At 40.5% G+C, this 23,297-nt stretch overlaps 1 protein-coding gene across 1 annotated transcript in view; it reads right to left on the bottom strand.

Annotated features, from left to right (window-relative positions):
- SMYD3 (SET and MYND domain containing 3) overlaps window positions 1-23,297 on the bottom strand; it is a 1,539,893-nt gene that overhangs the window by 905,626 nt on the left and 610,970 nt on the right. The gene's annotated exons all lie outside the window — the stretch shown is intronic.

Here is a 23,297-nt window from a genome sequence, read left to right as displayed (position 1 = left end):
ATAGTGAACGCAGTATATGCAAATACATCTTATGCATATTCATTAGAGAGAAACTGAAAACTTTACTGGCTTGTAGGTGAGGGCTCAATGACCAGTTTAAGCACCCCTGCATTAGATAAAACAGGGGAATTAACACATACACAGTAAAATACTCAAATTATAATATAAAATACATAAATAAATAACTAAACTAGCAAATTACAATATAAAAACACTAAAAATAAATATAATTAATCACAGATTCATAAAACCAAGCTTTGCAATGCTTCTTTAAAACTATAGGTTTTGATATTTCTTTGGGAAAAGTGTTCCAAAGAATATGCTCTACAGCAGACAAAGCTTTCTTCTGAGTTTCGCAAAGCCTTTCAGACAAAGGAGGAGTCAGAAGGAGATGGTACTATGTAGAATGGAGTGATCTATCAGAGAGATAGGGGTCAAGTGGTCCCTAAGATGTTTTGGTACATTTTCATAAATTGTCTTACGGACCAAAGTGAGAATTTTAAAATTAATTTTACAGTCAATAGGATGCTAGTATAAACTCTTCAACAGAGGAATAACATGATCCCTGAGTTTTAATCTCAGTTAAACAAGAGCAGCTGTATTCTGGATTAGTTGGAGCCAGTTTAATTGGTTTTTGTCTTTTTTGGCAGATCTACAGAAAGCGAATTACAGTAATCTGTATGTATGGATAACACTGGGCAGATTGTTCTGAGTCAAAACCTAACATGGAAAAAAGAAACTAACAACTGCAGAAAAATGGGAATGCGTATATAAATGGGTAATATAGTTACTTCAAAATTTTAACCTCCTTATACAACTATCACCTGGCCTGCAATCATACTGAACCATTAAGTTTCCACCTTTAAAGCATTCAGTTGTATCTTATTTTCCAACATCTAAATGGTTATATCTGCAAGACACTGTCCCAACTTGGCCAACTGTGTCTGATGATCAGTGCCCAGATCATAATATATCTGAACATTGTCCACATAAAGCTAGTACTTTAAACCCATCATTTAATGATTTCTTTTAAAGGCTGAAGAAAAACATTAAAAAAGGAACAGAAACAGAATGAACCCTTAGGGAGCTGGGCATATAACAATCCAGGGAACCAATAGGAACTGAGTTTATTATAACTTGCTAAGTCCTATCCTGAAGAAAAAGCCTAACCCAGGCCAATGTGGTATGGTATCCTGCATGCGTTATTTCACAAATAAAGCTTAAAATTCAACTCCCAACTAAGAATAGGTGCTAAATGTTCGTATGCACATAGGGATGCCAAGCTAACAATTAACACAGTGGGGAGGCTCTGCCTTCTGAACCTTTCCCCAACACAGTCTACCAAGTTTCCTACACCCCTCAAATTTCACGGAACTAGCATGCCAATCATTCACAAAGCAAGGAACTTGGGAATCATGCTTAATATACTGTAAGCTGCCTCATGCTAAAATTGTAGAGAGTGGGTTATACATTTTACAAAACAAATAAATAAATACAGTTCCTTGAAAAACCCCACCCTAACAACAAAATCAAGAGACTGCAGTATCCAATCAACCTTTGACAAATGTAACAATGATCACTGTAGCCCTGACTACTCCCCCCAAGACACAAAACCACTCCCAGCACAAGCAACAGGACTTCAGTTGCCCCTGACATAAGAAAGAACATAAGAAAATGCCATACTGGGTCAGACCAAGGGTCCATCAAGCCCAGCATCCTGTTTCCTGCTACAATGCCTGCAGCTATCTGCAATCACTCCCTCTCCTCCAAAACATGTAATAATGGCCGGTTGCCCCCCAGTCATCTCTCCATCCATCACAATTAACAATGACTATCTTGCCCATGATCACCACCCTGACACAAGTAACAGGGCTGCGGTTGCCTGTGACTAGCAACCTGGCAAAAAGCAACGATGGCTGCTTTTACCTCCTTATTGACTTTCCCCATCTCCCCCTGAGAAATTAACAATGACCACATTGTTCTGATCACCCCCAGTACAAACAACAAGCAGGTGCACAGGGCAAAGGAATGTGATATGTTTGCAGTCAATATTTTGAAAAAGACTTTGAGGCAGGAGGGAATCATGCTCTTTTTTTGCCCCACTAACCTTTTGCCTTGTTAGAAAGTACAAACAAGAAAGAAGCATGAGAGTCCCTTCATCTTGAGATGGGTCGGGAGTGCAGGGGAGCACAGAGACTTTTGTTATTTGTGACAAGGGACTGGGTGATTGTGGACAATTTAGTCATTGGTGCTACCTGAAAAGTATGGACAAAAGTATAACTACAAGAGATGGCAGAAAGAGGAAGATAGGCAATAATATCTGGAAAAGCAAAGAGAAGCTATGAAAGCAGACAGGAGGAAGTGCATTATGAGACTCAGAAGTGAAGGGGAGGAATATGTAAAGGTGATGAGAAAAAAGCAAAATAGCTCAATAAATATTTGAGTTTGGTGTCACTGAGGAAGGGCCAGTAGTGAAGACCACAGAAAATGGACATAAATAGGACTACAAATGATCTAAACCTCAAATGATTTTCAGAAGACTGTTGGTGAGGATGGACACACTAATAAGGACATATGATCTTTTTCTGCCATTGCATTTCTGTTTCAGAAGGGGTTGATTGGGGGGCAATGCAGCCATTGTTGCTTGTATTGGGGGTGGGTATTAAATGAAATCCACCATGCTATTTCTTTCATATTGGCCTGGATAGGAGGGGAAATTTTGGATTCAGCTAATTTGGATATTACTTATTTAAAATTTCTAGACTACCTATCAGCATTACTAGGAAGTTTGAAAAATAAATTCATAATTAATACATAATAAATAATCAAAATGTTGACACTCATTATTAATATGATTACATCATTAAAAAATAAAACAAATATATGTCATAACAAAAAGCATAAAAAAATAAAACATAAAGACCCCTTTAAAACAATAGAAATGATCATCTGCCAGCATAAAAATGCACTCTAAAAAGAGTCTGGGTTAGACTTCAAACATCCGATAAAAGAAAAAAGCTTTAATCATCTTTCAAAAATTTTAAAGTGATAACTCCCCTTTAATTCCTCCTGGTAGCACATTCCATAAAATTGGATCCTGAACACAAAAGAGTTACTCTCAAGATTCCCTGAGTCTTATCTGCTTAAAGGAAACAAAACACAATAATCCCTGAGACTCTGATCTCAAGCTTCAAGTGGGCTGGTAAATTTTAAGGGCTGCATTTAAAGTGGGTGGTGTCGATCAATTCATTCCCTTGAAAACTAAAGTAATTTTTTTTTTATTTTATTCACTACATTACCGGTAACCAGTGTAATCTTATTAAAACTGGAGTGATATGCTGTCAAACTGATGTTCCAGAAATGCAATCTGCCACATTCTGAACAAGCTGCATTGCACATAAGGTAGTCTGAGGCAAACCAACATACAAAGCAGCACAGTAATCAAAGGCCAATATTACTAAACCATACATGACAGTTTTTAGCTCCACTTCTCCTTAAAAAAAAGGGGCACAATCTACATAACATATGAAGCTTATAAAATACTCTGTTCACGACTTTAGTCACATAATCGACCCCATATTACATACTTCTAGATATGGGAATTGGTGTGCCATCCACGAACAAAGAATATGGGACATCAATGGACAAAAATCTTGCTGAATATGGAATTTCTATTTTGCCCATATTCAGCATCAATTTATGATCATACAACCAAGTTTTCTATATTATCAGACAATCAGCGACCTTCTTAAGCACCTCACTGTAAGAATTCTTAATGAGTATGAAAAATTGGATATCGTCCGCATATTACATAGTAATGAACATTTAAATTGGCCAATATTTAGCAAACAGGGGTGAGGAAGATATTAAAAAGAATAGCCAACAAGACTGAACCCTACAGAACACCTGTGTTTAAAGGAAATATGGTGGATTTAGAACCAGAGATAACAATTCTTTGAAAATGTCACCAACTCCCATCTGCTTCAATAAGCTTAGTATCATGTCATGATCAATAGTGTCAAACACCACAGTTAAATCGAGCAAAACCAATAAAAAAAATCATCATCATTATGAAATCCTCGACAAAAAATGTTAAAAAGTGATAAAGTCTCTGTGTAATGACCAACTTAAACTGTATTGATGGGTATCCAAAATGTATTTCTCCTTAATAAAAACATCACTTGTTTCAATACTATTTTTCTAAAACTTTTGCTAAAATTTGAAATAGGATGATAATTATTAAAATCGCTACAGTCAAGATCATTTTTTTTAAAACAACGTTGCAACTAATTTCAACAGGAGAGGGACACGTCCCTCCTTAAGGGAAAATGTACAAACTATAAAATTGATCAAATATTCCTTTAAGGTTTTCATTGGTGCATTAGAATAATCATGAAGGGATAAAAATTGTTGTTCATAGCAGCAACAATATCAACTATTTCATTAATAGATACCTCATTAAAGGAATCCCATAAAACAGGCTATATCAGATCAGAATCAGGGGCAATGATTGCAGAGGTGGAAAATTTATCAGATAATTTCTATATTTTCTCAAGAAAAAGAGCCCAATTGCTTCAACTTTTCTTCAACTCTATCAGCTGGAGAAGAAGTCAGTGATTTCACAATATAAAATAGTTCTCTAAAGTGATTTGGGGCAGACTGAACTTGAGAGAAAAAGTACTAACATTTCAAGTCATCAGCCTTATTTTTGGGGTAAGTTTATCCGGCTAACTTTAGGACTGCCTTTTGGCTTCCCTAAATTTATCCAGATATGTTAGTTGGAAAATATAAAAATCAGTGTCTATCAGTTAATATAGATGGATAACCAGTCCTGCCCCAAAATGCCCCACTCCATCCTGACTTATCCTGCTTTATAGCTAGCTCCCTGGGGCAATCAGACCCACAGGATTTTAAATTCCACTGTTTGTCAAATCACTTTCAGTATTGACCACTTTTTGGGAACCTTTTAGATTCTCTTCACAATTGTAATGTTGCAAAGTAGCTGCTTCACCACTTTCCTGAGCTTTTCAACATCTTTGAAGATGTAGATAAGGAACTGCTTGCATGATCCTGATTTGCCTGTATAGATGCTTATGACATTAAAAGAATCAAGTGAAATTGTTAGGAAACTCTTTCTTATTTATTTATTTAGGCGTGTTATATACTGTCGTTCCAGAATAAGATCACAATGGTTTACAAAATCACATTCTGTGCCAGCATTTATAATCTGGATCAAAACTGCAGCAGATATCTGTTCTTATTCATGTTCGTACATATTCTTGGTCAACATGACAATAAATTTACAGACTTCATATTCATACATTTTCAAAATCAGCATTACAACAAATGCAGATTCTATACACTTTGCATCAATCATTACCTGTTACTCACTTCTCTGCCATTGTCTCTTGTATTGGCGTTAAGGTATTCAGTATATTGGTATTTTATGTTAACTCATAAGCTTTTCTAAAGAGCCATGTTTTCAGTTAACAGAAAAAAATTTCAAATTTGATCTAGCATAATGACTGACTTTCTTTTTCTCTACAGTATAGTTGGAAATAATGGTATAGTCTGTTTAAACTTCCTTTTCTTCTATAGTATACATTTTTTTTTGTTGTAGATATATTCTGCTTTCCTTTGTTCTCATTTGCCTATAGCAATGCTTTTGCCATAGACTGGCAGGCTGGAGTCAGTCAGTACAGGGCTGCAACTAGACTTCTGCCTATCCAACCCCCCTCCCCCGCAGGTTGAGCCGTTGGGTTCTGGGGTAGGCTCTGTCTTCTGTATAACATTGGGACATGGACTGGAAGCTGGGTACAGGTACTGGCTGAGGGCTGGATACAAGTATTGGCTGGGGCTAGATCTGAAGTGAAGGACAAGGAAATCGACAAGGTAGTGAATTGGACTGGGCAGGACAAAGACCAGACAAGGACAGGACTGGAATAGATAAGGAAAGGGCTGGACTAGACAAGTAACAGGGAACAAGAAAGCCCAAGAGAGCACGAGAATGGGCAAGGTAATCCTAGTAGGCCCGAAAGCCATAAGGTACATAAAAAAACTCAAGAGGGCACAGAGCAAGGCAAGGAGGCTTGGAAGGGCCCAGAGCAAGGCAAGAGGCCAAGAGAAGCCACATAGAAAGGTAAGAGGCCATGAGAGGCCACAAGGTAAGGCAGAAGGCCTGGGTAGGCTACAAGGCAAGACAGGATAAACAGGAAAGAGTGGCCAGGTCAGAGAGCAACTGAAGAGGCCCTGAAGTATTGAGTAGGCTGGGTTAAGTAGGGCTGAGGCTGAGGCATGGTGTAACCAGTGAGGAGGTAACTGGCAGAGTTGTGGGCAAGGTTCACTGAGGATCCCTGGTGGAAGAGAGTTTGCCTAGCAGCTGGAACCTTGGCACAGAGAGACTGCATAGCAGGTGAAACTGTGACAACTTTATTTCATTAGGCTCCCCTTTATTTAGATGACATTTTGCCAGAGATGAAATTTTGGTTTCCTGCCAAAAAAGTCAGCCAGCCTTGCAGTTTGTGGAGACTGTAAAAGTTTCCGTTTTAAGTCCTTACTTGCCCCTGGAGAAAATTATTAATCCCCAGATGTGCATACTGTCTTTCTGCTCTAAAAATGAGTCAACGCCAAGATCTCTGTTTCATTCCACTTTCCACTGGGCTGATTGCACACGTTCCCTGAAATTCTATGGACTGGCTCCACTTTCAGTCACTGGCAATCTTGTTACTGCTCAGGCAGCCCATGGAGCACAGGACTATCTCGCTTCTCTTCTTACAAGCTTCCTGTGTCCCCTACACCAGTAGTCGCTGCTGTTAGCAGGGGTTTTTCCTGTTACCTAGCTTCAGGTTTGTTTCTGCTCCTTTTTGTTAGTTCTTTCATTTCCACAAGTGCATAGTTGTAAACCGCATAATGTGATGATATTTTCCGACGGGCTTAGGAAGCAAAGGGGATAGGCAGTCAATTTCTTTAATGGCTCACCAAGGCCCACCCTGGAAATAAGATTATGAAAAAAATATAGGTGGAGACATCTGAAGCAATGTCCCCTCTAATTTTTTCTTGGATATGTGTAGGTGGTGTCCTAAAGTTATAGACACACAATTTTTGCAAGTCAGCAGTGGGACAAATGGCAGGGGGTAGAACGGGGAGAGTCCTCCCTTCCCCCACTGCTCTATGAGCTGTTTTACTATAGCGCCAACATTTACAGCTGCCAACAGCCCTGCCACCAGAACCCAAGTTCAGTCTTTCTCCCTCGTTCTTGCCACCACTGTTTTTTCCATCTCTTTTCTCTTCATTACCATTATTTCTTATTCGTCCCTAGCTTTTCTTGAATTTTTCCACTTATTTTCTTCTTTCTTACACTTCCATTCCTTTATCTCCTATCCCTTCCACCTTCTTCTCCTGTTCTTCCATCTCCACATCGTTCCTCATCAATATGCTGCCTTTTCCATTCTTACCCCTTGCCACCAACAACCCTCCATTTCTCTCTTCCCCAGCATTTGCTCCTGCCACCTTTCTCCCCTCCCAGCAAATGCCCCCCCCCCCCCTCCTTGGCTATGCCACTTACTCCCAGCATCTGTCTCCTGCCTCTTCCGTTCTTCACCCCATCTACCCCTACCTCCCCTTATGTATGTAACTTCAGCAGTAGAGTCCCTTGCCTCTCATCACTTCTTTCCCAGCATTGCACATTTCTCTGCATCCATTCCCTCCCCCCCCTTGCATCTTGCCTCTTCTCCCCCAGCAATCTCTCCCTGTTTTTTGGTTATTGCTCCTTCCCTTGCTTCTCTGCCCCTCTCTCCAGCATCTGCTACCTCCTGCCTCTTGCTCCCCCCACCCCCTAATCTTGTCCCTCTGCCTCTCATGCAGCAGTAGAACCAGGGATTTAAAAAAACAAAGACAAATGAATCAATTGGTGGTCAGTGGTGCAAGCCCTATAAACAGAGTGGGACTTTGCAGCCCTGACAGCTGGAGTGCAAGCCCTATTGTTGTTTGTTTTGTTTTTGTTATTAACTGGGGCCTTGGAGTGTGGCAGTGAAAAGGTCCCTGAAGCAGTGAAGAAGGCTGAAGAGAACTGCGGTGGTCGGCAGCCAACTGAGGAGCCAGAGCCTGCCCTAAGGCTGCTGACTGTTCTGTTGAAGCTGCACCAGTACCGCAAGTAACAAAATTGTAGGTGGCACAACGAGAGCAATAGCAGAAAACGCTGCCCATGAGTTTTCAAGTTGCTTATGGAGCTGGCACAACTTCAACAGGGCAGTTAGCAGCCTCTGGCCAGACTCCGGCAGCTGCTTCTGCCAGATCCTGTGTGGCATGAGCATTAAAGAGTGAATTTTCAAAGGAGTTATGTGCATAAAAGTAGCATATCTATCACAGCAATTTTCAAAAGTCCATTTACACACGTGACACCTTTTGAAACTTCAGCCCTATGGATTCAAAGGAGTTACCCGCGTAAAAGTAGGCATTTTCAAAAGTCCAGTTTTGCGCACAGAAATCCTTTTGAAAATTACCTCCATTGATTTGTTACACCTGAACTTAGACGTGCGACCCTGCCTCAGGATACCCCAAACCAATAAATCTCCATACTAGAAAGGCAGCAAAATCGATCTCCAAATCCCTAGCATTCACACTGGCCCACTTTACAAAACACTGTGCCCTACGTCTACATGCACAACAATTACATTTATTTTAGTGGAAGATGTCAATTTCAAATTTGGCCAAAGTACGCAGCAAGGTTACTGTGCCTTAATTATAGTTACCAATGCCACATCCCACCATTTTTTTCTATTGCAGGTAAAAATTGTCTATACAATAATTAAATGTTCAAACTAAAGTCGATATAAGGGATTTGGAGATCAAGCTACCCAAAGACACAGTGTCATTTACTGGATACAGTTCTCTCAGCTGGAATGCAGAACTCTTAAAAGGTCAGCGAGTGAGCAATCAAGAGCTAACATGCACAGCATTAGTGCCTATGCTGAATACAGTAACAATTTCCCTTGGGCCGTAATGACATGTATAATGTCTCTTTTGTCACCTTAGGATTGAAACTGATGCTGGGAGGATAATTATTAATTATACAGATAATGCTCATGTTTTAATTTTAATCATTTATGCAAAGGTCTCACTTGTGGTACAGGTTTGGGAGCACTTGCCCTGAGGGACGTTCATGCAATTAAAAACCCTAACGAAATAGATTATATAAAATGACAAAGAAGCCTGTTCTTATTTCTGATTCAAGAATCACAGCATAATGAATCTAAGAAAAGTAAAAGCCTCGTATGATCGCCTAACACCCTGGTGAAAGCCGGAATGTATCATATTATCACTACATGCAAATCAGTGTGTAAGTCCTCTCCAGAATTCAAATATGGTATTTGAACTTATGACTAAGTATGGACATGAATAAAAATTCAGCAAAGAAATTCTATAGCTAGTCTTCAGTCATTTTGCTAGTTCAATAAAATGATACATTAACCAATGTTGTTAGTGTTTTTTGTTGTTACTTAAATGTTAATTATATCATTCATGCATTGTATTACAAAACAAATTCTCCGTTGCACAAAATTATCATTTTAAAGATAACATGGACAGTATGCAACAGACTGTTATCCTTAAAATCTCGAACTTCACCATTTACGGGTCAAAAAAAATAAATTATGATTCCATTTGGCTGGTCACAAGCAATGTAACCCCGATACCTGCAGTTAAAAAAAAGAAAAAAAAAAAACAACAACTAATATTACTAAGCTAATGATATGCAAAAATACCACTCAGTGTTGTTTCAGTAGTACCGTGAGATATCCTATTACAAAGTGCAATGTCTTTATTTCCAGAGAAAAATGTGATAAAATTATGGTGGCCTAATCAGGGATATTCCACCTACTCGGGGAAAAGTATGAAAGCCTAGACACCAGAACCAACTTGAAGAGTAGTGCTAAAAGATTATGGAGAGCTACTGGAGGAAGAAGGAAAGAGGTAAAGGAGTGGAAATGGAAGGCAGTAAGTGGAACAAAGAGATGAGGATGAAGAAGAAAGTGTTGAGGAAAGCTCCCTCTCATCATCTGTATCTAGGGTTACCAGCTGGTACGGTGAAGAGGCTGCAAAATTCCACCGCCTGTTCACTACTAGGTTGCAAGTGGAGGGACCATATTTCTCCCGTACAAAAAAAGAGCTTTTCTGGCTGCCAATCACATCGAGAGTTAAATTTAAAACCCTTACTATGGTCTTTGAATGCCATCAAGGCATAGGTTCAGACTATTTGACTGGATACCTGTGGCATAGCCAGGATTGATTTTTTTGGTGGGGCCTTGAGGATAACATGAAAGGACATCAGGTAGAATGGGGCTGGAGGCAATATGAACTTTCACTTACAGACTCGCACTCCTTATTCACAAAAAGGTTTTTCATTTTGGAATTGTGAGCTCAAACCTGGTCTTATCTTCTTTGTCCACTATGGGTCAGATTTACGCGCGTAGGTGGGGTTATGCGCACCGGGCCTATTTTAAAAAGGCCATCGACGTGCGTAAAGCCCCGGGACACATCTAAGTCCTGGGCTTCGGGAAAGGGGTGGAGCTAGAGGTCCCCAGCAGAGTGGCCATTTGCCGCTGTGCTGAGGGATCGCATGCTGGTAGATGCAAACGTTAAGTTAAAGAAATGAGGGAAGGTTAGAATAGGGCTAGGGGGTGGGAAGATTAGGGGAAGGGGTAGGAAGGATAGAGTAGGGGGAAGGGAAGTTCCCTCACAGGCCGCTCCTAAATTGGAGCGGCTTGGGAGGGAACAGGTGAAGGCCGCCGGCATTGGCGCACGCAGGATGCACTAGTGTGCACCCCTTGCGCGCGCCAGCCCCCGATTTTATAACATGCGCGCACCTGCACGTACATGTTATAAAATTGGGCGTCCATTTGTGCGCGCCGGTTAGCGTGCGCACATGGACGTCCGCACATAGCTTATAACATTTAACACAAAGAGCACATTCTCCCTCATGTTCTATGGCTTTGCCAGATTAAAGTGATTTGCTTTCTATGTCTTCTCCTCAGTTGACATACTTTGAAATTGACTAAAATTGTTCGGTGGAGGACCTCAGAAAGCCAGCAGTTTGTTCTGAATGGTCAGTAGCAATAGAAGTACCTAATTCCTGGACAATACCTACAGTGTCTGAATGTAATCCGCTCTGAAGAGGCTGAAAGGCAGAAATAACAAGTAAATAAAATAAAATGTTGGGCTTTTATTTTATAATGCTGAACCAACCTCATTTGGGGGTCAGGATCTGAAGGTCTCAAACCCACAGCCTCAGAGATGGCAGTCCAGGACCCTTGCAGGGAGAGCCCACAGGAGCAGGAAGGCGGCAGATTTCATGGACTGTCTGGCCCTGACAGATTAAGGCCTCCCGGTGAGGGCTTACTGGTTCTGAGAAGGCACAGCCCTTGATGAACCACTATAGTTAAACCCAGAGCTAGCAGGAATACAGCGCTATCACTTAAAGATCATGGAACCCTCTTTATCTGAAGCACTCTTCTTGCTTTCAGTTTTGATTTTGCCTGACCCTTCACCTGGGCCTCGCTCTTCAACCTGAGTCTGTTACCTGAACTATGCGCCTTGGCTCCTCAGGGCTAACACCTCACTAACCCTTTTTGCCCAAATTGAGCTGGAAGCGCTGGAAGCTTGAAGAACTTCCACATCGCTTGCAAGCTCCAGGCAGGTAAGTGGACATTTCCTGCCTAAAAGCTATTCACATTTCCAACTGCCCTATGACAGTATTGCTTGGGTCACTCACACCCATCCACAACTTGGCATTTGGGCCTTATGCAGGTTTTCTTGTGTAATCTTGCTCTAGGATGAGTTGTATTTCAAGTTTGTGCTGAAGAATGCTTGTCTTCTCTAGTCGGTATCTTCCCACATTTCCTTCACCTCAACTAGTAAGAACATAAGAACATGCCATACTGGGTCAGACCCAGGGTCTATCAAGCCCAGCATCCTGTTTCCAACAGTGGCCAATCCAGGCCATAAGAACCTGGCAAGTACCCAAAAACTAAGTCTATTCCATGTTACCATTGCTAATGGCAGTGGCTATTTTCTAAGTCAACTTAATTAATAGCAGGAAATGGACTTCTCCTCCAAGAACTTATCCAATCCTTTTTTAAACACAGCTATACTAACTGCACTAACCACATCCTCTGGCAACAAATTCCAGAGCTTAATTGTGCGTTGAGTGAAAAAGAACTTTCTCCAATTAGTTTTAAATGTGCCACATGCTAACTTCAAAGAGTGCCCCCTAGTCTTTCCATTATCCGAAAGAGTAAATAACTGGTTCACATTAACCCGTTCTAGACCTCTCATGATTATAAACACCTCTATCATATCCCCCCCTCAGCCGTCTCTTCTCCAAGCTGAAAAGTCCTAACCTCTTTAGTCTTTCCTTACAGGGGAGCTGTTCCATTCCCTTTATCATTTTGGTTGCCCTCTGTACCTTCTCCATCGCAACTATATCTTTTTTGAGATGCGGCGACCAGAATTGTACACAGTTTTCAAGGTGCAGTCTCACCATGGAGCAATACAGAGGCATTATGACATTTTATTCACCATTCCCTTTCTAATAATTCCCAACATTCTGTTTGCTTTTTTGACTGCCACAGCACACTGAACCGATGATGCCTAGATCTCTTTCTTGGGTTGTAGCACTTAATATGGAACCTAAGATTGTGTAACTATAGAATGGGTTATTTTTCCCTATATGCATCACCTTGCACTTATCCACATTAAATTTAATCTGCCATTTGGATGCCCAGTTTTCCAGTCTCAGAAAGTCTTCCTGCAATTTATCACAATCTGCTTGTGATTTACCTACTCTGAACAATTTTGTATCATCTGCAAATTTGATTACCTCATTTGTCGTATTTCTTTCCAGATCAATTATAAATATATTGAAAAGTACAAGTGCCAATACAGATCCCTGAGGTACTACACTACCCCGTGCTCCCTTCCACTGAGAAAATTGTTTCCTGTCTTTTAGCCAGTTTGTAATCCACAAAAGGACATCGCCACCTGTCCCATGACTTTTTAATTTTCTTAGAAGCCTCTCAAGAGAAAATCCAAATATACTATATCTACCTGCTCACCTTTATCTACATGTTTATTAACTCCTTAAAAAAGTGAAGCAGATTTGTGAGGCAAGGCTTGCCTTGGGTAAAGCCATGCTGACATTGTTCCATTAAAGCATGTCTTTCTATATGTTCTGTGATTTGATGTTTAGAACACTTTCCACTATTTTTCCTGGCACTAAAGTCAGGCTAACCGGTCTGTAGTTTCCTGGATCGCCCAAAAAGCACGAAGGAAGGCGATCTATAATAGCCGTCAGGATGAAAGAAAAGAAATAGATGCCTGTAGTCTTAAAACAATCCTTTATTGCAGTGGAGACACAAGGGTAGCCCGACTCTGGCTGAGTTTCGCCGTTTCAAAACGGCTGCCTCAGGGGCTTACAATAATCTTCTTGAATTCATTAGTTATATATGGACTAAGAATATAATGTGATCATATAAAGAGCTGTATGATCTCTTATGTTGCGTCTTGAAGCATTCCCGATAGCAGAACTCCACTAGCAAAGGATCGCTCCTGGAGCACTTTTTAAATATTGGGGTTATATTAGCCACCCTCCAGTCTTCAGGTACAATGGATGATTTTAATAATAGGTAACAAATTTTTACTAATAGGTCTGAAATTTCATTTTTTAATTCCTTCAGAACCCTGGGGTGTATACCATCCAGTCCAGGTGATTTACTGCATGTCTGCATGTAGAAGAGTTTGAAGTGTGAGAACAAAGTTGAGCCCTGAGGTACCTTGCAGATGATGAACAGGAGGAATGGAAAATATCCCATGACCATGTTTGTTGAAATTTCAGAGTACCCTCTGAGCATCTGATTACATCATTCAACTAATCAGTTTGAAGGTAGTATATGGAATTCCTGTTCAACTTTATTCCTAACAGTTAACATAGTTATTTGAGCAAACAGGATATGTAAATAGTCCCTTGGTCTGTCATCAATTCCACTAACTAGGGTAGACAAGATTCGGAACTGAATGGTCCAAGGATAATAGGTGGTGTAGTTTAGTACAACTAGAATGTAACTATACCCTGCTATACTTTTATCCAAATGGGGAGTGGTATCAAAGGAGGCAGAAAAGGTCCTCTTCCTGCTGGTCACCTGGCATTTGAAACAGGAAGAACAGAAATATAGACCTCTATAAATCCCCGGCCAAAAGCATCATTGTAGCAGGTGAGCCAGCCTATGCCACACCCCCACAGTGACTGGCAAGGGGTTAGAATGAATAAACTCTAAGAGGTCTTTTTGGTGGATCCTACTCCATTTCTAAAAAGAGAAATAGATGATTTATGTCCATCAGCTCCAGCAATATTGGATCACAGGTAAGGATTATGTACTGTCTCCAGGTGTTCACTGCTATTATAAACCTACATTTTGTGCAAGCCACTTTTGGCTTACATATGACACAACTATAAATAAATCTCATGAACATTCACTGTCTATGTCCTGAAAATCAAGTTTAGTTGCAGCACTTGGGGAATAGAATTTGCACTCTTTTAAAACTGTATGTCCTGTAAAATGGAAGGCCTCACTACATTTATGCAGACGATATCCAGTTCTATATCCCTTGCACATATGGGAAGATCCCACAGGAAAAATTCCAAAGTTATATGAAAGATATAGATCAATAGTTAAGGAGTAATTACCTATCTCAATATAGAAAAGATATCTGTGTTCTGGAAAGGGAAATACGCACCTTTGAACATGGGAAATTCATAATAGACTCCAAAATGACCTTATTGCCCCAACTAAAACAAATGCTGGTGATTTTAAAACACCTATTCCTGCCAAAGCCAGGAGATATGTGCATGACTCGGCACGGCATGTGCCGCACAGATTTTCTCCCGAATCATGCACAAACACATTTTTAACCAAAATGGGTGGGGCATGGGCAGGCCGGAACTGCACTATTAAGTCTGCACATAAGTGTTTATGCACAAGCGCATGCCGAGTAACTTTACTTCTGCTATGGACAACGTGTAAGTTGTAAAATAAAGAAAAATAGAGTACTCAGCGGAGGTTTTAAGGATCAGGGCTAATAGGGTAAAAGGGAGGCGAGCTAGCTAGAGGGAAGTCCTCTTCTTTACTGGGGCGAACTGGGAGCAAACTGGGAAAAGAGGTAATTGCATCAGCATGCCTCTAGTAAAATCCCCCTCATGCGAGCAAGGCGGCATTTGTGTGCACATGCGCACGTCAATATGAAATCGTGCACAAATGTATGCAATAGCCGATTTTCAAACACGCTTATGTTTTAAAATCGCCGTGTCCATGTGCGCAGGCTGGCAAAAGCACACACGTGTGCCTGCACGCGGCTCTTAAAGTCTACTTTATAGTGCGAAAAGCCTTTTATAAACTAAAAATAATGTCATTAACCCATTATGTTCCGGGGTCCTATTTAAAAGATAGCTTCTTAAAAAATTTGGGAGATAATGGGTTAAAGTTGTTGTTAATAGTGAATCTGTTTTGCTCAATAGTAAAGACCCTGTTATTTGGACAAACAGATTATAGCAATAGTCTGTATATTGGTCTGCCTATAAAAGCATATGCGTGCAGTTCAACTTGTGCAACATGCTGTTGCATGCATATAAAGTGGCACTAGTACAAAAGACCATAGCACACCTGTATTGGCAGAGCTTCATTGCCTCCCTGTTACCCAAAGAGTATAAATTCAAAATAGTGGTAGAAGTCCATAAATTGATATATACAGAAAACCCATGCATCTTAGCTAATACTTTGCAAAAATATGTGCCAATGTATGCCTTAAGACCATAGGAAGCTAATTTACTTGTTGTTCTGCCATTGCGGTACTACAAATTAAAGCAAGGCTTTCTTTTTCTATTGTCCCAGTACTATGGAATGGACTGCCAATGGAATTGCGAAGATTAAAAAATATAAAGGTAAAATGTGAAGGCATTTTATTTTAATATTGTGTTTTAATATTTTATTGCATTGTCGTTTTAACATCTACTGTTTTAACTGATTGTATATGTGATGGTGTCCCCCGCCATTTGGGACATAGCAGGTTATAAAACATGTTAAATGAAATAAATAAATAAACATGGGAATGGTGTCTATTGTAATTAAATCAAAAGATCCCTGCAATCTTGAGGGTCAAGGGATGGCTACTTCATCCTAACCACTGGAAGGCAAGTTTTAGTTATATCTGTCCATTCTGCAAACACCTTAGAGAATAACAGTTTCAGTTTGCAATACTGTCAATTTTTCATACATTTCATTAATGCAACAATCACCACAAAATTAAACACAAAGAACATGCTAACATTAACAGCTGTTAATCTAAATTTTCTTCCTCTGACCTCTACAGTGAGCTTTGACTTTCAGGTTGTTCATCGATTTCAAAGGATCAACATTTAATGCAAATAAGGCATTACAAACAAGTCAATTAGTCCTTATCACAGACTAGCAGTCTTTGGTAATATTCCAACGAGCTATTCTGCATAAGAATCGAAATTAAACCTTTGGCAGTCAGGTAGCTGTCCATAAAGGCAAGGCAGAACCTCTTTCCCAAGAACAGATGTAGCTAGCAAGGTGCTTTATGCCATTTCACATGGTGCAAAATGGATGACCTTTATTTCTTACTGCACACAATAACAGTGCCTTCCTGTTTATCATCATTCATACATGCTGCTAATATCATCTTACTTTTACCTTACCAGTCTGGAAAATGTCTTGGCTGTTGTGAAAAAATAAAAAGTCAGTTCAGGTTGAATGAAATGCTATGAAGCTTTTTAAAAATAAAATAACTATAGCTTGGGGGCCCAGCCCTGTGGCTCAGCTGCAGTGCAGTGCACTACCATGCAGACAACCTGAGCATGATTGCCAGGTAAGATCATCTGCTCCCTTGGTCAGCCAGGGCTAGGGATGCTGCAGAGGCAGCTGTCCCAGATAATGAGGGGAGCAGAGCCCCAGACATCGCTAACAGCAACATCTAGTGGCCGGACATAGGACATGGGAGGAGGTATAAAATAGAGACATAATCCCTGGGTAGCTGTGAATAGTGCTAGATCCCTGTACTGGTTCTAAGCTGTAAGCCCTAAAGAAGCAGGAGGAATCTACCAGGGCCCCCCCAAAAATGCCATATGCTAACTTAATAGATGAAAAACTGGTTTATACTTTACATGATTTACAGTCATTAGCCTTCTATGTATGTCCTTAAATGAATATTCATAGAGCAACTCCAGTAGATTTCAGTGTAAGATCAAGTTTACTCATTAGGTGGCCTGTCAATGTATCCCAGTACTGCCTCTGGCTCTGGTAAATTATTAGGTCTTAGTTTATGGCTAGGAGTGCTAATCTCCTCATAAAACAGAGAAACAAATGGGGCACTGCTGTTTATTCTTCATTGTTCCTTAAGCGGTACTGGGAACCAATTGTTCAAATACCATTCAGAAAGGGTGTTTAGTACCTGTATACATGAAATTTATGCATTGGTTTCTGCTGCATGCTATATTTTTTTTTCACAGATTTACAAATAAAGATTAAATAAATAAACTACTAATATAAATTACTAAAGGTCATAATTTACAGTCACAAAGATAGAACTTTATAGTATCATTACACACCATTTCAGGGTTTGCTTAATGAAAATATAAAAATTCTTGACACATTGAAGATTAGATAAAAATTTACAGTGTTTATAAAACTTATAACTGTACATTTACCACATTACACAGCACAGCTATTAGACAATGAAGAAATACATTACTTATGGTTTCTCTTTCAAAACACCTCACAAAATGTTTTAATTAAATTCTCTTTATAAATAATGCTTATTAAAAAAGATACTACTGAATACATATTTGGCTTGCCTGTTAGTTATTCCTTTTCCAAATTCTAATCTGGTTTCTCAGTTTTGCATATCTGTTCTCACCGACATGTGACCTGCAGTCTAAAAGAGCTAATTTTATAACAAACTGTATACATTTTGCATCAAATATGCTCAGAAGTTACACCAGGGTTCAAAGGGAAAGTAGGCCCATACTCTTCCCTAAACTGCTCAAGCACACCTACAACTGCTAATTTCTGCACAGGGGATTTTTGGGGGGAAATGCGCACACCCGCTTTTAAAAATGCAAAACTATGAATGTATGTGCAAACCCCTCCTCCACCCTGGTCCTGGGAATACCTCTGCTCGCTGCGAATAAACGCATATGTAATCAGGCTACACGCACATAAGTTTACTCGCACATCGGGCAGACAATTTTGTCAACAGGCCATTTCCATGGGTACAGAACTCTTTTCCCACAGGATTGCATTTGAAAATTAACCCTCTACATGCCTGTATCTTGCAAAAAAAACCAAAACGATATTCCTTTCTTTACCTTTTTGAACTGAATTTAGCGGTCAGACTTTACCTTGTGCTGAGAATTATATATACACATATGTGTATACACATACACACATAATAATATAAGATGCTTTGCTCCTCCTCTTTGGAAGGAAGGCAAGAGTTTACATTCTTTTGCTTTCAACAAGGCCTGGACAAGAGTGTGACTGTTTGGCTCCCTGGACCTTTTACGTGAACTTTTAAGGCCAGCTGTGAGCTTGATTTATTTGAATCCATTTATTTGAATCCATCATATTTTCAGTCCCATGAAAGTGTTGTAGAGGAGGAGGGCTACTCCTCATCATAAAAAAAACACTTCTCAATGAAATTGATCCCACACGATCTCCCAAGACAATATGAAATATCTCTCTCTGACTCGGAAATCCTGCAATTATGCCTAGTATACTGGCCTCCCAAACTTCTAGATAACGAAATCTCTCCATTCCTAGAATTCCTAATAACAAACATTAGCATGAAAAAACCGACAATTATACTTGGCGACTTCAATCTTCACACAGACGCCAGCCCCAGATCACAAAACTGCCAAACCATGCTCGACATGTTATCAAGTCTAAACCTAAACCAACAAGTGAACAACTCCACACACAAAGCGGGACACACATTGGACCTGATCTTCACAAACCAATATTTCTCAGACACATCAATATCATACAGACCAGTCCCTTGGTCCGATCACTACCTCTTACAATGCAAGACACAAGCAAACATCAACAACACGACAAAAACAAACGTTTCACTATCCTTCAAATACTGTCCACCCTTCCAAACCGACATTCTCCAACAAGAACTCGGAAAACAACTAGCAAATCTAGACCTTTCCAATATAAACAACGCCATTCAATCATGGTTCCAACTTACAGAAGAAACTGCAAATAATATAAACCCTGAGAAATTTAAACAGATAAAGAAAAACAGAGAACAACACAATCCATGGTTCAACTCACAACTAAGAATATTGAAAGCCAACCTCAGGAAAACAGAAAAGGAATGGCAAAAATACAAATGTCCCGTGACACTACAAAGATACCGCACACAACTCGCTACTTATAAAAAAATGATTCTGAACACTAAACGTGACCACTATAGTCAAAAGATCAAAAACTCCACCAATAACTCCAAATCCCTATTCAACATCGTAAACAACCTCATATCTGAAAACAACAACTCCCTCACAACGGAAACCAAAAATTTAAGCCAAGACCTAGCCATGTTCTTCAAAAACAAAATAAACAAAATAACTGATGCAATCAACAAATCCTCGATCTCAGAAGACCACATATCTACAACAAACATAATACCATGGACTAATTTTGAACCGATCTCAACCACTGAAACAGAAAAAATGCTAAGAAAAATAAACCCAGCACATTATGATCTTGACATCATCCCAACACGAGAACTAAAGGAAATTGTCCATACCATAGTCCCAACCATAGCAGCAATTATAAATAAATCTCTCAGAGAAGGTGAGCTACCAGTCAAATTAAAAATCGCAACGATCAAACCAATATTAAAGAGGAAAAACCTAAATCCAGATGACCTGAACAGCTACCGTCCAATCTCAAACTTACCCCTACTTGCAAAACTGACAGAGAAAGCTGCCCTGACACAGCTCAATGAACACCTCGAAAACAACAAAATCTTACATCCCACCCAACACGGCTTCAGGAAAAACCTCAGCACTGAAACCCTACTTCTCAACCTATCAAATAATATACTAAGAGGTTTCGATAACAAACTAAGCCATTTACTAATCCTACTAGACCTCTCCGCCGCATTTGACACAGTAGACCACAAAAGCCTAATATCAAGACTAGCAAGCATAGGTCTCTCAGACAGAACTCTAGAGTGGTTCACATCCTTCCTAAAAGACAGATATTTCAAAGTCACCCTCAACAACAAATCATCTGAAGCCAACCCCCTCGAAACAGGAGTACCTCAAGGGTCCGCTCTCTCGGCCACACTCTTCAATATTTACCTACTCCCACTCTGCCAGCTCATCTCAAGTCTAGGCGTAACTTACTATATGTACGCCAACAATATACAACTCCTCATACCAATAACTTCCACCATCGAAGATGCTCTGACTCTAGCAGCCACTTACCTTGATTCAATTAGAAACATGCTAAACCACCTAAAATTATGCCTCAACATGAACAAAACAGAATGCATTCTGATAGAAAGAAAAAACTCAGGATCAAATACCAATTCTTCCATACAAATAGACAACATCAGTATCCAACTAAAAGACAACGTAAAAGACCTCGGCATATGGATTGATAGTGAACTAAACTACAAAAAGCACATAGCAACAAAAACAAAAGAAGGCTTTCATAAACTCCAAATACTTAAACATTTAAAACCGCTGCTTCACCTCCAAGAATTCAGAACCGTCTTACAATCACTTATTTTCACCAGCTTAGACTATTGCAACTCACTCTTGATAGGACTACCAAAAACGGCATTAAAACCACTTCAATTACTACAAAATGCTGCAGCTAGAGTCCTATCTGGCAAAAAAATATCAGACCACATCATCCCTGTACTCCAAAACCTACACTGGCTACTGGTAGAAAAAAGAATTGAATTCAAGATACTGACAATCTTACACAATGCAATATTTAATGCAGAGAATACTGCTCTCAAGAACATAATACAGATAAACAGATCTCAACGCACAACCAGAACTGCTAGTAAATTATATCTAGTCATACCATCACTCCCATTAGCTAAGCTATCAAACACAAGAAACAGAGCCATCTCCATCGCTGGACCGAAACTATGGAACTCACTACGAGACTACCTGAGCTCTCAAAGCAACATCAAATCATTTAAAAAAGAGCTCAAAACATGGATCTTCAGTCAAACTTTCAAAGATGGCATCGGTTAATGACACTTAACTTATTGAACACATAACCTCTCTCGGTTATGTAACGATAACACAATTGCAAATTAGATAAATTATCCCATTCTAAGTTGTTTCCAATTCACATATGCTCTATATATTTTTTGATCACAGTTATACCCTGTTTGGATCAGTTGTTGACAGAATATACTTAGTTTTTGATTGTATCAGTTGATGAAAAAATGTACTAAGTTGTTGTATCTGTAAACCGGAGTGAAGGCAGCTTGCTATACTTCGGTATATAAAAACGTTTAAATAAATAAAATAAATAAATCAAGCAGGTGTTGCGGAAGTGGACCCTTGGGTCGAAGGGGATTTGATGCAACCTGCAGCGAGGCAGGTAGAGCTGGCTGAAGCAGGTGGAGCTGGCTGAAGCAGAAGCCCCAGGAGCTTCTCCAATATCGGCCCTCGGGTGCCGGGGCCGGTTGGTCTTAGGCGCAGGACTCTGTGGAGGTGAAGATCCATTGCATAGAAGTTGATGCTGGCCAGCACAGTGAGAGAAAGTGGAGTCAGGTCAAGCAGCGGTCTGGGCAGGTGGCAGACAATCAGAGTCAGGAACAGGCTGAGGTCCGAAGCAGGCAGAGTACACACAGGGTCAAGGTCCAGGTAAAGGGTCAGGACAGGTGGAGATCAGTCAAGCAGAGTAAAGTCCAAGCCGGGGTCAAACCAAGGAGACAAGGAACAACAGAGGACAAGGAGACATAGGAACAATAGAAAGTGGACAAGGAGGACTGATCAGGATGACGAGGACTCGGGAAAAAGAAAAGAAGAACAGGAACACAGCAGGAACCCAGAACGGATGTCAAGTGAAAAATGCTGAGGCAAACCACTACTCCAAAGAGGCGACCTATTGCCAAGGCAAGGAAAGGCAGGAGAGGTGGCCTTTTATAGTCCCAGTCTATGATGTCATCCAGGGGTGTCATGGGAGAATTCCAGCGCAGGCCCTTTAAATGCCGGCAAGTCGGGCACGCACGCCTAGAGAAGCTCCAGCAGCTTTGCTGGCATCGGCGGCAGGGGCCTAGGCATTCTGTGTCAAGTGACTGCATCCTTGCCAGGGAGGCCAACTGCGGTGTTGGAGCTCAGCATGCCGGAGTGCGGGCTGGAGGTAAGAGCGGCAGACTGCAGGACAGACTCGCGGCCCTCCAAACGCAAAAGTAGGTTCAAAACCTCTACTATTGTGTTTAAACCACTTGCAGTGACACCTTACTCAACAAGCTGCACATGAAGATATAATCTTCACCCAACTTTCTGGGAAGCAGTTTGGACATTTGCAGGGCAGGTGCAAGGGTCTGCAGTGCCCTAGGCAGACCAATGTAACCCCACCTGCCACTCTCCTGAAGCCCACCCTGAATGTGCCCCTCTAACAGTGGTAGCTATATAGAGTTTCGGTCTCCCTCTTACAATGCTCTCTTCTCTCTCTCCAAACCTAGTGAGTGCTCTGCGACTGCTACCTCCCCTTCATTCACATTTAAGAAATGGTACCCTTGCATACCTCAGCGGCACCCCGCCCACGGACATCACCCTAGGCGACTGCCTAGTCCCGCCTATTGGATACACCAGCCCTGGACATCTGTATTGGCGAGACTGAAAGCGAGTGACTGAAAAGATCAGTTTCAGATAGAAAACAGAGTTATAGTGTTTCTTGGTACACTTAAAGAAAAAGAACTTAAAATCTGTCTCTAGGCTGTCTTAACAGAATTACAAAAATTAACAGCAGAAAATCCGTATCCCTTATTTAAGGGCCCTGGGAAAGTCCAGGACAATATGTGCAGACCCTGTCCAAGGGTCAGAATCATGACAGGTAAATAGATGCCCTTATCAAAAGTGTGCAAACTGACTGCTGCTTCCTGATAGGAAATAACCAGTCCCACATACAAGAATTCAGTCAAATGCTCTGTTTCCTGCCTGGTTCTCTCCTATCTTTCAATTACGA

The sequence above is a fragment of the Rhinatrema bivittatum genome, chromosome 3 (genome assembly GCF_901001135.1).
Source record: "Rhinatrema bivittatum chromosome 3, aRhiBiv1.1, whole genome shotgun sequence".
Classification (NCBI taxonomy): Eukaryota; Metazoa; Chordata; class Amphibia; order Gymnophiona; family Rhinatrematidae; genus Rhinatrema; species Rhinatrema bivittatum.
This window is presented reverse-complemented; position numbering and strand designations above follow the sequence as displayed.